At 31.6% G+C, this 17,437-nt stretch overlaps 1 long non-coding RNA gene across 1 annotated transcript; it reads right to left on the bottom strand.

Moving 5' to 3' along the window:
- Nucleotides 1–14,126: 14,126 nt before the first annotated feature.
- On the bottom strand, nucleotides 14,127–16,612 carry LOC126879702 (uncharacterized). The gene is made up of 2 exons (XR_007696213.1): nucleotides 15,992–16,612; nucleotides 14,127–15,357 (listed from the first exon to the last, which is right to left on the bottom strand). It is a non-coding gene; the product is annotated as an uncharacterized LOC126879702 (long non-coding RNA).
- Nucleotides 16,613–17,437: the final 825 nt, after the last annotated feature.

Here is a 17,437-nt window from a genome sequence, read left to right as displayed (position 1 = left end):
AACTATAGAAAACGTAAAATATTTTGTTGATATCAAAATGTAAAAATTTCTATATTTGTTCTTCATTTCAGTATGTCGAAATGTCAGCAACGAGGGTTCAGTTATTTCAAATATTAATTTAATACTCAAATTAATAAAAATGTGCTAATTCTGGCGACAGTGGCCGCAAATCAAAATATGCATACCCGGTTGAGGCCACAGTAATGGCCTAAGCTGGAGCTTAATACGATTTCCAAGTACCGGTTCCGGCCACAGTAAATATTAAATGAAAGGTTGATTTTATTTGAAGTTATTTTATGAAAACTGATATAATGAAACCTTTTAAATACATTACAATGGATTATTTGGATATATCTTATAAATACAGAGAATGAACTACAAGTAAACTTACCTTTGTTCCTTAACAAATTTCTTAAGAAATCTATAGAAGCGTCATACACACACTTTCATAATACGCCATATTTAAACCGGCAGCGTCACCTACTGTCAATTTTTATAATTAAAAGCAAAAGTATTTGAATTTCTCGTTTCGAGATGTCGTTTTACATTTGAGTAAAAGTGCAACTTAATAAATACAAAATAATAGACGGATGGCCGCAACTGGTGCATTGGCCGCAACCGGTACCTCTACCCTACTTTACAAATTAATCAAACTTTTAACCTAAGACGTCGTTAATATTAATTAATTTTAAATACTTAGGGTATTAATTAATTATTGGCAATTTTTACAACAAAACGATAAAGCTGTAGGGGAGCAAAGTATGCTAAATGTGCAGTCACTCGAGCGCTTTGGGGACCTATTGGGTTGTGAAGAGTAGGTCCTAAAACTAAAAAAAGTTAAGTAAAGTTTTCCATTTTAGTGGGGACTTGTCCATTTTTAATTTAACTTATAACTTATAATAAGTTATACTTCTTTAGGCGCGTTGGGAGTAAATTTATATGTGCGTGAAATCATCAAAATCTTTGTACCCGGCGCAGTTTAAACCTTATACGTCCTCTGATTGGGTAATTACAATGACCTGTCAACAATTGTTCAATCTGTCGGTTATTTTATTAATACGTCATTGGACAGACACAAAAAGAAAGTTTATAATTGTAGTGACTTTTGGAATAGTTTTTAAAAGCAACAGGTACGTAGTTCTAAATGTTTCAGTATTGTAATAAAAGATTAGGACCTACATACCTATTTGGAAAATGTAGGTACCTATCTAGTAGTTAATGCTTTGACTTATATAATTTGATTACCAATACAATTTCTACTAATCTTCATATCTAATAAATTGCTTTTTTAGTCTATATTTTGTTGTATTTTAGTATTTTAATTCCGCAAGAATCAAACGTATTTAATTAAACTAAGAGAATAAGCAACTGTCAAAACAGTTTAAAACGTTTAGTTGCTATATCTTCCCACATCATTCAAATGTCTCGCTAGCTAAGTTCTGCGTGCGGTGAGTTCAAAATTATTTACCAACCTTATAGAGGCAGGTCTAATTCCCAATGCAAATTTTTATTTTTTTAAATTTTTTATATATTTTATGGTTGTAAGTATATTTATTATATTTTTTTTCAGAAAATACGTATTTAGTTAAAATTTTTGTCAACAATTAAAGGGCTCGGGGCAATAAGGGACCTAAGCCACATTTTTTGAACTTTGAAGATTTCAGTAAAACGGGCTCTGTTACAATGGTTTCAAGCCACCAGCGAAGTTTTACGGCTATTGGGCAATATATGTGGCCACCAGACTATAACGACCTTGTTGCCGACTTGCAAAATCATGGAAAATTTTTAAGGAAGAACGTCATAAGCCAGAGCAAAATCAACATGGCGACACATGATCGAAGAGTGTTGAAATAAAAACAATTATTTTATAAGAAAAAATACAGTAGTTCAGGTTCGGATTTTGACTCTGATGATTCCGTAAAGGATCGAGATATTCTCCACACACGAGTTCCAGTGAAAGTGATAAATCTTCTCTGAAAAAGGTAAGTAAACATTTTAGTGGCTTGAGACCTTCTTGCTGTAGGATAGGTGGGTTGTGTCTTAATAAGTTATAATAACATTAAATTCACTTTTTTAGTAAAACGTCTCCATAAATAATCTGTTTTAAAATTTTTTATTGATATAGAGCCATTAACACTAATATTATATTTAAATTCGTTTGTCAATATCACGTTTTAAGATCAAAAAAGTATTTTATTTAGTAGGTGACTTGGTCCCTTCTTGGTTCGACAGCGAACACCCAAATTCCATATTCATTAAGCACATCCTAAATGGAGCGTTTGATGAAGTAAATGTTGGTAAGAGGATTGTAAAGTTTGGTGGCAACAAAAAGCTTAAAACTATATACAGGGTGTTTCATTGGGAAAGTAACATACGTTAACTGCAGAAAGAGGATACTTAGGCGGTCTCAAAAATACCATACATAATGGGTCTTACTCCATTAATAACAAAGATACTGAGTGTTTTATCTATTTTGCCATTTTTTTAATTGGTTCATAACTTTTTAACCACACTGTATATTTATTTTATATTTGGCCCGCAAATATCGCTTAAGGTGTACAATAAACTAAATTATTTACAATTGTAAAAATCCAGGTCCGGATTAAAGAGAATGAGAAAAATATTCCAACCCAAAAACAACACCCTGTACATTAAATTTTTTTAAAATGGATTTTTCAGTTGAAAAGAGGATGAAAAACTAAATTTAGTGGTGTACTTTGAATTTTTGGCAAAATGATTTTTCTGGTCAAATTTTGAATTTAAATTCTGAAATTATGTTAATTTCGAGAGCTCCAAGTAGAAAAAAATTGAAATACAGGTTACAACTTGTCAACCGCACTGTATGTTCATTTTATATTTAACACGCGAATATTCTTATAGGTGTCCAATCAATTAATTTATTTACAAATAAAAAAAATTCAGGTCCGGATTAAAAAATATTGTATAAATGTTCCGATCAAAAAAAACACCCTGTATATTAAATTTTTTTAAAATGGATTTTGCATTTGGAAAGAGGCTGAAAAACTGAATTTAATGGTACACTTTGAATTTTCGGCAAAATAATTTTTCTGGAAAAAATTTGAATTTGAATTCTGAAATTATGTGAATTACGAAGCTTAAAGTAAAAAAAATTAAAATATGATTTAATTTTAATTAATACCATTATTTAATCTAAATTGGTAAAATATTAACATTTTGGCACATAATAATTTTTGATGGTGGTAATTTTGAATAAGTACTTTAGTTTTGAATAGTTTGCTGCACATTTACTCTGTTTTGTTATAATTTTTAGATACTTTGTTGATTAAAGTGATGTATTCTTTATTGACTCTTTATTATTTATTAATTATTTAAAGATGAATATTCGCCATAAACTATTTGTCACAGATAATAAAAAAACACTGAAATGTTTTAACATTTTACCAATTTAGATTAAATAATGGTATTAATTAAAATTATGTCGCATTTTAATTTTTTCTTCTTAGAGCTCTGGCAATTGACATAATTTCAGAATTCAAATTCAAAATTTTATCAGAAAAATCGTTTCGCCGAAAATTCAAAGTATACCACTAAATTTAGCCTTTCATTATCTTTTCAAATGCAAAATCCATTTTAAAAAAATTTAATATACAGTGTGTGTTTTTGGGTCGGAACATTTTACAATATTTTTTAATCCAGACCTGGATTTTTTATAATTGTAAATAAAAAAATTGATTGGACACCTAAAAGAATATTCGCGTGTTAAATATAAAATAAATATACAGTGCGGTTAACAAGTTGTAAGTTGTATTTAATTTTTTTTCTACTTAGAGCTCTCGCAATTCACATACATAATTTCAGAATTCAAATTCAAAATTTGACCAGAAAAATCATTTTGCCGAAAATTTAACGTATAACACTAAATTTAGTTTTTATCCTCTTTTCAACTAAAATATCCATTTTAAAAAAAATTAATATACAGGGTGTTTTTGGGGTCGAAACATTTTTACAATATTTTTTAATCCAGACCTGGATTTTTTATAATTGTAAATAAAATATTTGATTGGACACCTAAAAGAATATTCGCGTGTTAAATATAAAATAAATATACAGTGTGGTTAACAAGTTGTAAGTTGTATTTAATTTTTTTTTTCTACTTAGAGCTCTCGCAATTCACATAATTTCAGAATTTAAATTCAAAATTTGACCAGAAAAATCATTTTGCCGAAAATTCAAAGTATACCACTAAATTTAGTTTTTCATCCTCTTTTCAACTAAAAAATTCATTTTAAAAAAATTTAATGTACATGGTGTTGTTTTTTGGTCGAAATATTTTTCTAATATTTTTTAATCCGGGCCTGGATTTTTTACATTTGTAAATAAATTAATTTATTGTACACCTGAACGGATATTTGCGTACCAAATATAAAATAAAGATACGGTGTGGTTAAAAAGTTATGAACCAAATAAGAAAATGGCAAAATAGATAAAACACCCAGTATCTCTGTTATTAATGGAGTGAGACCATTAAGTATGGTATTTTTGAGACCGCCTAAGTGTCCTCTTTCTACAGATAACGTATGTTACTTTCCCAATGAAACACCCTGTATATGGAGGACCAATAGTACTGAACATAAAAAAAATCAGGATATAAAGGAACTTTTACAATATATTCCTCTCATAAGCCAGCAGTTTTATGTCAGTATTATTGGAATCAGTACAAGTAACATTGAACAAGACTATAACAAAGTTGATGAAGCAGAGGATGTAGACAGGGATGATGAAACCGATTTCTTTTAATAAAAATAATATTGTGGGTATATTCTCGATTTTTAGAATGATTCATTTTGTTTTTTTCAAAAAGGTCAAAAGCCACTTTTATTTGATTAATAATTTTTTTCTTAAAAAATGCAGTTATATTTTGTATCTTTCTTTGAAAAAATATATTTAATAATTTATTATGCATGTAAGAAATTAAGGTAAACATTATAAAATTAAAAAATATGATTTCAGGATTTTGTCAAAAATTTAAACGTGATTTACTCAAAACTTTTCAAATGAGGCTTAGGTCCCTTCTTGCCTCGAACCCTTCAATTATCGTTCAGAAATCATTTCTTTGTTTCATTTTCAATGTGTTTGCGTGTGTTTTATTCTTTTATTTTTTTAATTTTTGGTACTGTTTTAATAAAAATTTTTGGAAAGTAGTGAGTATTAAAATTAGTTAATTATTTAAATAAAATATAAATAAACTGTTTAAAGTATATTGATTTCGTTGAAATCATATAATAGAAGTATAACTTCTTAGGTGCGTACAAAGTACACACATTTTCTTTTTTCAGATTAGAGCGCCATCTATCCATAATTCCAAAGAATGTCTCGAATAAAAGTTACTTATTTTGACGTAAAGAATCTAAATCTGCAATAACAAATGGGGGCCCCCATTTAAGATTTTAAAGTAATCCCCCACCCCACCTCCGTGGGGGTCGTGTTTGGTGCCATTAGATAGATTTTTCAAAAATATTGAATAAGTGTATTTTGCAGTTTTTCGATCTGATGTTGATTTCGCGAAATAACCCGGGATTCGTATTTAAAATATTAAATTTACCCCCACCCCTCTCCGTGGGAAGACGTGTTTGGTATTATTCGATAGATTTTTAAAGCACATTGAGTAGGTATTCTTTAGTTTTTCGATCTGTCATTAATTTCGCAAAATATTCGCTGTTTTATTGTGAAATTTTGGAACTCACCCATTTCCTTACGCCCCGCTCAAATGGTCAGATTTTTGAAATATACACTGCTTTGCATGAACTTAACTTACCTTACCTTAATCTGACGATTTCGAGTTTTCCTAAGGATATATTTTTTTTTCGGCGCCCCCTTAACGAACTCCACTGCTTTAAGAGCCAATATATGGTAGGGTTACATTTTCAGGGTACAAGGTTTTTCCCCATATAATAATCTGACCCGCTCGAGTAACTGCAAAACTCTTCGCTTGGGCTCCCCTACCATAAATAATGAAACAATACCCGATGCGTCTTTAAGTTTACTGTAAAAATAAAAATTGGAAATAATGAATTTTATCGTCAACCGTCACTAAAGCTATTCATTATTGTACTCATTTACCCTCATTTGCGGCAGTAAAGTAATACTTTATTGTACTGAAAGAAGAATTTTACTTTACGTGCCGCGATTATTAAATAATCAGTTTAACTAAGATTGAATGTAAGTGGTCGATGGCCGTAATCGATTATGTATTTGAGTGAACTTAAAATTTATTTACTTTAATTATTAAAAATATTGTTATTAATTAAATTTATGTCAAAAAGTGAAATTTTGTAGTATTTTGCAATTATATTCATACAACATACAGATTTGGTAATTAGGTATTCAATATTGATAACAACTATCGATTAAACATCGAAACCGGCCATCATGCAAAAGCATTATGTTATTATTGTCATAGAAAATTTTTATTTCGTCTAAAATAAAAAAAAACTATTCTTAACTCGTAAGTTAGGTAGATTTTAATGCAAATAAAATGTGAAATGGCGATTTTGTTAATTTGATTAGGTATATATACAGGGTGTTTGGTAAAGAATGGGCCATAGCTTAACGCAAAATTCCTAAGCTTAAAATAGGTCGATTTAAGCTAACTTACCTTAGTACGAAAGTTGATAATAACCCAAATACAGGGTGTCAAAGTTAAACTTTTATTTTATTTATTCTTGAATATATCCTGACAGGCATGGGATAACAACACAAAATTTGATAGGCGGTGGTTTTGGGACGAGAAATCTAAATTCTCCACCAAAATTTATGTATTACCCAGAGGGCGCCACATACGTCTTTCAGCGCTCATTTAATACGTTCAATTTTTTTATCCCCCATTCTACAGACTTTTTGAATCAAAACTTTTATTCTCTTAATATTTTTTTTTATAAAAGATATACTAAATTACAAAAGATAATTTTGGACTTAACAAATTTATTATAAATTAGTTAAATCCATAATTATATTTAAGGTTATCCAAAGGTTTAAATCCAAATTAAAAAAAAAATAGGGGGTCCTGTAGAGAAAACAAATACCTTTCAAATGATGTGCCACTCGACTACACTTGCTATTTAAAAAAACTGGAGGGCTGATGCGGGGCAGGTAAAGGGGGACATGTTTTTTTAAAGGCTGAAAAAACTCTTGTTTTCTGAGTTACCTGAGTTACTAGAGTGGGGGTCAAATTTTCGTTGGAACACTCTGTATGTATAGTAGGGTGGCCCTTAAAAATGAAATTTAACGATTGTTACTTCTCACCCCCTAAAATTGTTCCAATTATGGAGAAACTTAAAAATATAAATTTTTATTGAAATTTGAAAATATTTAAAGGTGGCCCCGGGCCCCTGAAACCCCATTCAATTGAATTTAGTCATGCACTACGAATTTCTGCCAATAATGTAAAAGATATTAATAATTAATCGCCTATCAGTTACAATTAAGCACAGGAATAAAGAATATTAAAATTGGTGAAGGTTAAATGGACTTGGACAACAATGATGATGCTAGCGTTGTGGTGGCTGCGACTTCTGAAGGCGAAACCTTACCTAAAAGAGCACGAATCAAAATCATGACTTCTGAACTTTCGTCTTCCCTCGATAGAACCCAGGTATCGTAAAAGACAGCCACATTTATTATTAGTGATGTAGTATCCAGTCTTGGTCATGATGTAAACTCGTTAGTCATCAATCGCAACTATATTCAGCGCGAGAGAGAGATAACTCGATTCAAGATTGCAACAAAATTAAAAAAACGACTTTTTAATTTCTGGACCTGTTATTGTTCATTTGGACGGTAAGCTAATGGAGGACTTAACTTCCAAGAATCATGTGGATCGCCTTTCTGTTGTTGTGTCAAATGTCAATCGTGGATATGAACAGATGCTGGGTGTTCCAAAATTACACAATGGAATGGGAATTGCCCAGGAAAATTCCATTTTGGAATGTTTGTAGTAATGGGGTATTGTTCACGAAATCGCAGCTCTATGTTTCGATACTACTGCATGCGACTCAGGGCCGAAGTCTGGAACATGTACCATTCTTCAGCATAACTCCAGAAAGGATTTACTTTTTTTAGCCTGCAGCCACCACATTTCGGAACTTATAGTTGGATCTGTGTTTGATGAGGTAATGACTAGTAAATCATCTAGCCTCCAAATAAGTATTTTCGAAAGATTCAAGACAGCTGTTCAATTATAGACAAAAGTACTTTTGAACTTTCTTCCAACTGGTTCGCTTCTATTATCCTGGAGCCATGCAGAGGCGAGATGGAGGTCTAAAGTTATCTATGCTATAAAGATGTGGTTGCTTCACAGCCAATCAGTCACAGCTTCGGAGCCGAAGGGAATTGTAAATCAGCGCTCTTCGCAGTCAGCGTATACTTGAGGGACTAGATACAAGCACCATTAGCTACTGAAGCGCCATTCAATGATTTCGACTTAGGAAACAGCTTCTTAACGAAAGAAGTGCCATCGTAACGAGCCAAAAACTTCAAAAATACTTATGGTATCTATCTGAACATCTCTTTCCGATGAGTCTTTTTGATTCCAGGATACTTCCAGAATCCAAAAGATTAATGGTTGCAGCTATGGAGAATGAAGCTGCTGAACACCCTCTAAAACGTCCTACTGATATGAAATCTTGTGCATTTTTGGAGAGCAAAGATCCGGAAAAGTTTTTATTGTAAACTCCAACCAATTCTTCAACATGCTTGGACTTCCTGATGACTTTTTAAAAAGAGATCCGGTTCAATGGAAAGATGATGAAAGTTTCAAGGCAGCTTAAAATATGGTGAAGAATTTCGTAACGACAAATGATAGGACAGAAAGAGGAGTTGCACTAATTGAAGACCTTAACAAAAACTCACTAATAAGGGAGAACAGTTACAATACCTCTTGCAAGTAGTCGCGGAGCATCGAAAAATATTTCCGGGCTCTATATAAAGCGAAATCTTGAAAACAAAACAACATAAGAAGTAATAACTGTAGTGAATCTTTCTTATAGGTGTTAAAGATCATAGAAATGATTTATTTTTATTAATAAATTACTAAAATTATTTTATATATCCCATTATTTTATAATGGCAATATACTAACATGAATAACGAATATACGAAACTTCCAGACCCGGGGCCACCTATAAATATTCACCGATTTTCATGAAATTTCGCACGTTTAAGTTCGATGTATAATGGAACACTTTTGGGGGGTGAGAGGGTAAAATTTCAAAATTTAAATTTTCTCACATATGTTAAGGGCCACCCTAATGTATAGTCCATGTTTCGTAGCTTGAGTCGTTTCCGAAAGTTCCATCCTGTATTCCGAGGCAAATGTTCAGGTTTTGTAACAGTGTGTTTTTTCCGGGAGTGGGTCGTCAGCCCACTACCCAACCTTCCTCTTTTACCCGGGCTTAGGACCGGCAGTGGTTACTCCTGAGCTACATGATCCACCCATTTGTCACCACAGGCGGAGTTGGCCGTACCATGTTAATTGTTTTGTTTTTAGGTCATTAATTATTGTATGCGCGACTCACATAATTTATCCTTTTCTCTTATTTGATATCCGTTTTATTTTTGATTTGCCTGCTGCTCTTCTCCAGATGTCCATTTCTCTGCCTATTACCATTTTCTCTGTTCTTTGTTTCATTGGCCAAACTTCACTCCCATATGTGATTACACTTTTAAGTATGATATTGCAAATGATCTGTTTATTCGCTTTAGATATTTTTTGGTCCCACAGAATGCCGTTCATCATGGATATGGCTTTTCTACCTTGTATGGTTTTGTCTTTTATAGCAGTATCGAGGTTCCATCTTGAGTTACCTTTATGCCCAGATAATTAAATGCATCACGGTGTTTAATTTCCACCCCATCGTCTAATGTGATACTGTACAAATCGTCCATAACATAACTAGTTAAGATAGGACGGACTTTAGCGATACTGAGTGTGAATAACTGGAAGAGAGCAGCCAAGAAAAGGGATGATTGGACGCGAATGCTCAGAAAGGCAAGGGCCCGGCTGTTTTGGTAATCAACTAAGATCATACAGAGACAAAGTAAATGAGGTCATGAGAAGACGGGATCTCAAAGAAGGAGAATAGACGAATAAAGGTAAGTGGAGTTATCGATTGAAACACAGTAAAGCAGATATAACTGTACAAATCCTTACATTTGTATATACAGAGAGAGTCTGTAAAGTGGAATATATTCAATATCTCAAATACTAATTGTTTTTTTGGAAAATGCTCAGACCCGTCGATTAGTATTTCAAATTGTCCTTTTTGACATTCAATAAAAATGTATACAGGGTGTCCCAATTTAGAGATATGACGTCATCGTCGATTTTCTTAAATGGCAACACTGTCATTTTGATAGCTAATTTGATAGGGTTTGTAAAGTTATACATAACTGCAAAATATCAAATTTTTATTCTCTACCATTTACAAGATAATAGAAAATAACAAAGTTATATCTGTAATTTGGAATATATTCAATAATTAAAATACTAACTGTTTTTTTGAAAAATGCTCAGACCCGTCGATTAGTATATCAAATTGTCATTTTTGACATATAATAATAATGTATACAGGGTGTCCCAATTTAGAGATATGACGTCATCGTTGATTTTCTTAAATGGCAACACTATCATTTTGATAGCGTGTGTAAAGTTATGCATATCTGAAAAATTTCAAAATTTTATTCCCTACCATTTACAAGATAATAAAAAATAACAAAGTTATGAAGAACAAGAAGTAATCAAATAATAATTGAAGTTATTTATTTCAATTAAGCAAATGCTCATAACGTTGCCCATTGACAATTTGACAATAATTGAGGGCAACATTATGAGTTTTTGCTTAATTTATTGAAATAATTAAATTCAATTATTAGTTGATTACTTCTTTTTCATAACTTTGTTATTTTTTATTATCATTAAATGGTAGAGAATACAAATTTGAAATTTTGTAGTTGTGTATAACTTTACACACCCTATCAAAATAGCTATCAAAATGACAGTGTTGTCATTTAAGAAAATCAACGATGACGTCATATCTCTAAATTGGGACACCCTGTATACATTATTATTATATGCCAAAAAGGACAATTTGATATACTAATCGACGGGTCTGAGCATTTTTCAAAAAAACAGTTAGTATTTTAATTATTGAATATATTCCAAATTACAGATATAACTTTGTTATTTTCTATTATCTTGTAAATGGTAGAGAATAAAAATTTGATATTTTGCAGTTATGTATAACTTTACAAACCCTATCAAATTAGCTATCAAAATGACAGTGTTGCCATTTAAGAAAATCGATGATGACGTCATATCTCTAAATTGGGACACCCTGTATACATTATTATTGAATGTCAAAAAGGACAATTTGAAATACTAATCGACGGGTCTGAGCATTTTCCAAAAAAACAATTAGTATTTGAGATATTGAATTTATTCCACTTTACAGACTCTCTCTGTATTTTATTTTGAATCTTTTAACTTCTTGATCCACTGTTTTGCCATTTTTGCATAAAAGAATTTTCTAAAAGTCAAACAATCTGTTTGCATACCTCTATACATTTTCATATTTTTCTTAAGGTATATATTTATACATACAACTTAAGTTTTTAACCTGTTGCTGGCGTAACATTTTTATGGACCACTAAAGACTCTAAAGTAGATAATTGCAATTTTTAATAATGCATACAATATGAACTAATAAACCTATTAATAAATTGAATCAATTTTTAGAGTTGCTCTTTCAATTTAAACCAAAATTTGTATAATAGGCCCTACTATTATAAGCCTGTTAAGCAGTCCATAAATTGCGTTCTTGCCCGACAGTTTTGTTCTGTTCGAACAAAAATGATTATTGCATTATTTTTGCAAGCGAGCAAGAACGACAGTTTTTAACCCACACACCTCCGTTTTGTGTCATTTTTGTTCGAACGGACTTGCTCGTCGAACAAAACTGTCGAACAATAACGCAATTTTTGGGCCGCTACGAACGTTAAATGTACATGCAATGGAGATAATCATACTCATTGGCATCATCCCTTTAGATATAAAGAGGTGGCGCTGGTGAAATTGAGGCGATCGCGCTTATTAGCGAGTGCAAACCTTGTAGGAATGGGACAATAATTGAGATGTCGTTTCTGGCGGAGATAGCTGGATGTGCTACAAACTGGTTGGAACTCAATTAAATCTAAGTTTTTCTTGACAAACCTACAAAATCAAAACAAGACGATGTAGGGCGTAAAACGTAGCAAATGCTTAATGTATACACACCGATGCCGATGGTTCCAAAATAGAAGAAGGATGCAGGAAATACTCCAGATCATCGAACCTAAGTATAAAGTGGTGTATGGGCAAGAATTCCAGCGTAGTTCAGACTGCAATAGCCGCAAAATATTTTATATAATATTATTATAGGTAATATGCATATAATATTTGATATAAATTTTCATATTATTACCAAGTCTCCATAATCGTACTTAACCATATACAAATATGTGGTGGATTTGAAAAATATTCAAAATATTTCGATAAAAACTGGCTTATCGAAAAAGTACTGAGAGGCAAAAAGTTTTAAAAGCAGTGTGTTTAACTAATGTTACCACAATCATAATTTAATTGAAATGTATAAAAAATTTGGGGAGATTTAAGGGAACAAAACTTCCATAAAATTTTTATGGGGTACATCAATGTCACTATAATTTTTTTAAGATCCCCAAGGAAAAACGGTTTCCTGTAGCTGGCTGTATACCATATATCACAAAAAACTTTTAAACCTTAAACGCCCAAGGGTGGGTAAAAAATGTCCACACATATTTATTAGGTGTTCCAAAATTTTAAAAAATTATTTATTGTTAAAAAGACTGCCCTTTATTGAATGTTAATTTAGTTCCACTGATATTTTTGAAAATAAAAGTAATATTTCGATTTAAATATGGATGGGCACAAAATGTCCATCCTTAGTAAAACTTGTTACTAGAGGTTTCTATATAATTTCTCGCTAACAAGGACATAATCCACGTAATTATCCGCCACAATAATGAAGAGGCTGAAAGGAAGAATGTGGGGAAAATTGACAAATCTGAGTTAGGTACTGACTTTCACTGGTATTTTAATTTTGATGTACATCGTAATTTTCTTAAAGGTTTGTACGTCGTTTATGTTAATATTTTAGAAAATGCTGTGTTTACTATGCCTAAGATAATTAAGTTCAATCCATTTTTAATATTTGTAACAACTCTCAATAAATTAGCTATTTTCGAGGTGGATATTTTTACCCACCCTTGGGCGTACATGGAACCTAAACAAGGTTGGCGTTTAGGGGTTTTAAGTAAAATCCTTTATAAAAGGTATATTAATTAAAATTCCCTAAAAAGGGCTACATCAAAAAAGCCGAACTAGTTTTCTATTTTATAACAAATCAGCATCAGTGCTGACCTTAAATAAATATACCCTAATAATTTAAAGCCAAATTTAATATGTTGACCAGGGCGGAAGAAGATATAGGTTATACTCACAAGATGCTGACGTGCTAAGCCGCCAAAATTGAAAATATTTGGGTAAAAACCCTTTAAACTCTAATAGTCATGGAATCATTGACTTTAAATATTGTAATAAACATGGATGTAGAAAATATCACATGATAAAGGCCCAGGGTACTGTAACAAAAATACTACTTTGCAGTAGTATTTGTAGAACGAAAATGATAAGAATGAAATGAGTGAAGGAAGGGTGATGAACTGTTAATAGAAGTATGGAAAGACAGAGGCAAACTAAATAGAATTGGCTCGCAAGAGAACAACTTGACACTCAAGTATGGGTACGGCTCGTTTTCATGCCTGTCGAAGAACAGTAGCTCAAACTAAAGAGGGATGATGACTAGAAAAAGAAATATGAATATGAAAAGAGATGCTTATAACATAGATCGAATAAATATAATAATATAATAAAAATGGAAGAATATAGGAGATAAATACAATAGACTGAATTATGGGCGCCAGAAGTTGGGATGGACCAAACTTCCAGGTATCTTACACTGCTGTTAAATATTAAATATATTAAATTCAAAAATGGGAGAAAATAATTGATATACAAAAACAAATAAATATTTATTAAATATAACTACCTAGATTATTGACAACCTCTGAGTTATGACAAGTGAAACTAAGTAACACTAAAATGACAATTTGACTCAATTACCTATCTTAGTATAAATATATAAGAATATAAGTATAAAACTATAGTTACATTAGTACTGGAGTAGCTGTTATATGGAGCGTACCCCCCCACTTACATATACTAGGTTAAATAACAACCTTCACCAAATAATTGTACGATTGCAATACGTACAGCAACGTTAAACCCTAGAGAACTAATGAACCAGAATATAATTAAGGGAGGATTATTCACAATGAATAATTTCCGTAACTCTCAAAGAGTTAAATAGGCACTAGCCTCATTAAGGTGAACCTACGGTCTACTTGATATATAAAAATCAGTTGCTTCGACACGTAGTCACTAAAAAATATAACAAGTAAAATGGATAGCTATTCAAAGGGAATAGCGTCCAAAGATATAATTAAAAATTGATTAAATGAATTTAAGTAAAGTTAAGCAAATAAGTTAAATAATTATGATTGACTACAGAAAGATAAAAGTTATATGAATAAGTTAATAAATTAAGCAAATTAAGAGGAAAAAGTATATAAATTTAAATTGATAAGTGGAGACAAGCAAGGTTAGTACTAAAAATATAAAATTAATTAAGTAAATAAATGGTACAAGTAAATTTCAGGTAATATATAAAGGTAAAGAGAATCTCATATGGGGAAAAGATGATCTGAGCTCAAACCTCTTTGACCAGAGAGTTTACTGGTTTGGGGAACACTATCAACTATTATAGATATATAAAAACAATATGCAACTTAAATATTGAAACAAAATATGTGCGATAAACTATAAAACTTAATCATCAAAATAAATGTCCCGAGTCTTATACAAAAAATGAATGTGGTGTAATAGTGGAAGTGACAATCACTAGCAGATACCAAGTGTCCCGAAACAAACCCTATATGGTCCCCGAGAGTGTCCTTGCTACGGATTCCAAAATCCCTGGTAGGCGAATTAGCACAGGGATGGTGCTAGCTTGTACCAACTAATATACCGATGCCCTTCTGGGGTGCAGAGGGCAGGATACAAAGTAGGTATGTGGGAGGTTCTCCAGGCTGGTCTCCAAATGACCTGGCTTGGCGTAGAACGGTTGCTCCCAGTTGCGAGGGGAGCTGACGGACTGGTTACAGTTTAAGATTTCCCTCAAGTGGCTAAAAACAAACATGTCCCGTTTTAGTTTCAATGTCAGAATCTAAGGAAAGGTCAAAGAGCCAAAGGAAAAGAAATGAGATATCTTTTTTCCAGAATGAACAACAAAAAGAAGATCATTAGCAAAAACAATGATGGATTTGACCTTGATTCACATTACACACATTAATTTGGGATTTAACTTTAAATTCAATATTTAATACAGAATATGATTTTTATCTGAAAAATATGTCTATAAAGGGTATTTTTTTTATTATTAAAAATGGTATGGGATAATGTAATGTGTTGTAAATTTTAAGAAAAATACTGGCTTTTGGAACGAATTTAAGGTGGCTAGAATACACACAATCTAATAGAATAGAGAATAATGAATGTAATCTGTAAAATTTGAATTCAATATTATGAGGTTGACATAACCCCACAAATCAAATGATATAATTTACAGGATATGTGACAAGATAATCTTCATCTGAGTGTATATTTTCGAACTATGGATATAATTAAAGATACTAAATTCAAAGAACAACTTCGATGCATACATTTACAGAAATAAATTCAATAGGAATTTAATATGACATGATAGCGGCCATATTCGTTCCTTTTTCTCAAACTTTTTAAGAGTAAAAAAAAATTTACCGGATGAAATGACTTCCAATTCCTCCGGGATCTCCCAAAACTTAGTCTCCTAGCTTCTCCAAAACACCACCAATAATTTGCCACTAAATATCACTTATAATAGCTTGAAACTATTGTATTAAAATTTCCGTCCTTTTCAATCAGTCATCCGCCACTTTTCCGTTCATAGCGTACCAAGCGAAGTGTCCAATATTTCCCGTCGTTAGACGAGAAGCCCCACAGAACGAAACTTACATGACAGCGAATGGTGTCTAATACCAACTGAAGTACTTGTGCCAACTAATAGTTAAGTATGACGTCAGTCAAAGATTTATTTTAATTAGATCTTATTATTTTTAAGTATAATTTAATGACAAACCGTTATTAAAATTTAAATAAAATAACTATAAAGATAATTAAAGTTAACGGACTCTTATAGTACCATCTGATCCTTACTTGAGTTGGATTCGTTCTTCAGATATTAAACGGTCGTAGGCAAATGAATATGGTAACGGAAATCTTAAAAGATGTCAAGACTAAACTGACATTGCAACAGGAATTACTGATATGTAGGTACCTATTGATTATATAGCCAACAGTAAAAGACCTGTTGAAATTAAAATAACAGTAACGAACATCACTCTACTGTGATTAAAAAATTAAGTAAAGGAAAAACCACGAATGTTAAGGTAAGACGGTAAAAAAATATAATTGAAAGGCGTCCGGAGAAAATCATGGATGTCATCAAGAAATGATTTTGAGAAAAAAGGATTTTAAAGTTACAAGACTATTTACGACAAAAATAAATTAGTTGTGAGGTATTGAAGATGAATATAGTGATAGAAAAATGTATTCATAATAGGAACTAATGTGAAGAAACAACAAAAGTCAAATTGTTTAAAAAAAAATAAAAAATTAGTGGCGTAGTGTCCACTTTTTAACGAAGAAAACAATGGGTGTCACCAAGTGCAGGCGTTTAGTAACAGTATTATTCTTGCTTTGTTTTTTTTTCTGATTTGTATTTTTTTGGTTCTCTGCTTTTCATCGAAAACGGAATAAAACATTTTAGTTAAAAACTTTATCTTAGCAATAAAACATTTCAGCTATTACTTGATTTTATGCTTACTGATGCAGAATATTTCCTTCATCTTTGGATTGCGAAAGGGCATTTCTTCAGATACCTATTGGAAAAAATTTGGTCTCCTCTTTAACAAGATCTTGAGTTACTGAGACCACAAGCAATGGAAATGGTTTTACGTGAGATTTGAATATATTTATGTTCTTCCCGATCTGAAGGCAATACCATTATATTTTTGAGGTTGATCAATCCCATATTTTTGCCACACTACAAGTAGGAATGCCCTCTCACAGGATAAGTTATGACAATGGACCGCAAACATTTAACAACAGTTACCAGTAATGAATAAATCTTTTAACGATATAGTTTTTATTTTGTCCACCAACGCC

Source organism: Diabrotica virgifera, chromosome 2, assembly GCF_917563875.1.
Source record: "Diabrotica virgifera virgifera chromosome 2, PGI_DIABVI_V3a".
NCBI classification, from domain to species: domain Eukaryota; kingdom Metazoa; phylum Arthropoda; class Insecta; order Coleoptera; family Chrysomelidae; genus Diabrotica; species Diabrotica virgifera.
The sequence above is the reverse complement of the archived record's forward strand: the minus strand, read 5'-3'. Positions and strand labels throughout refer to the sequence as shown.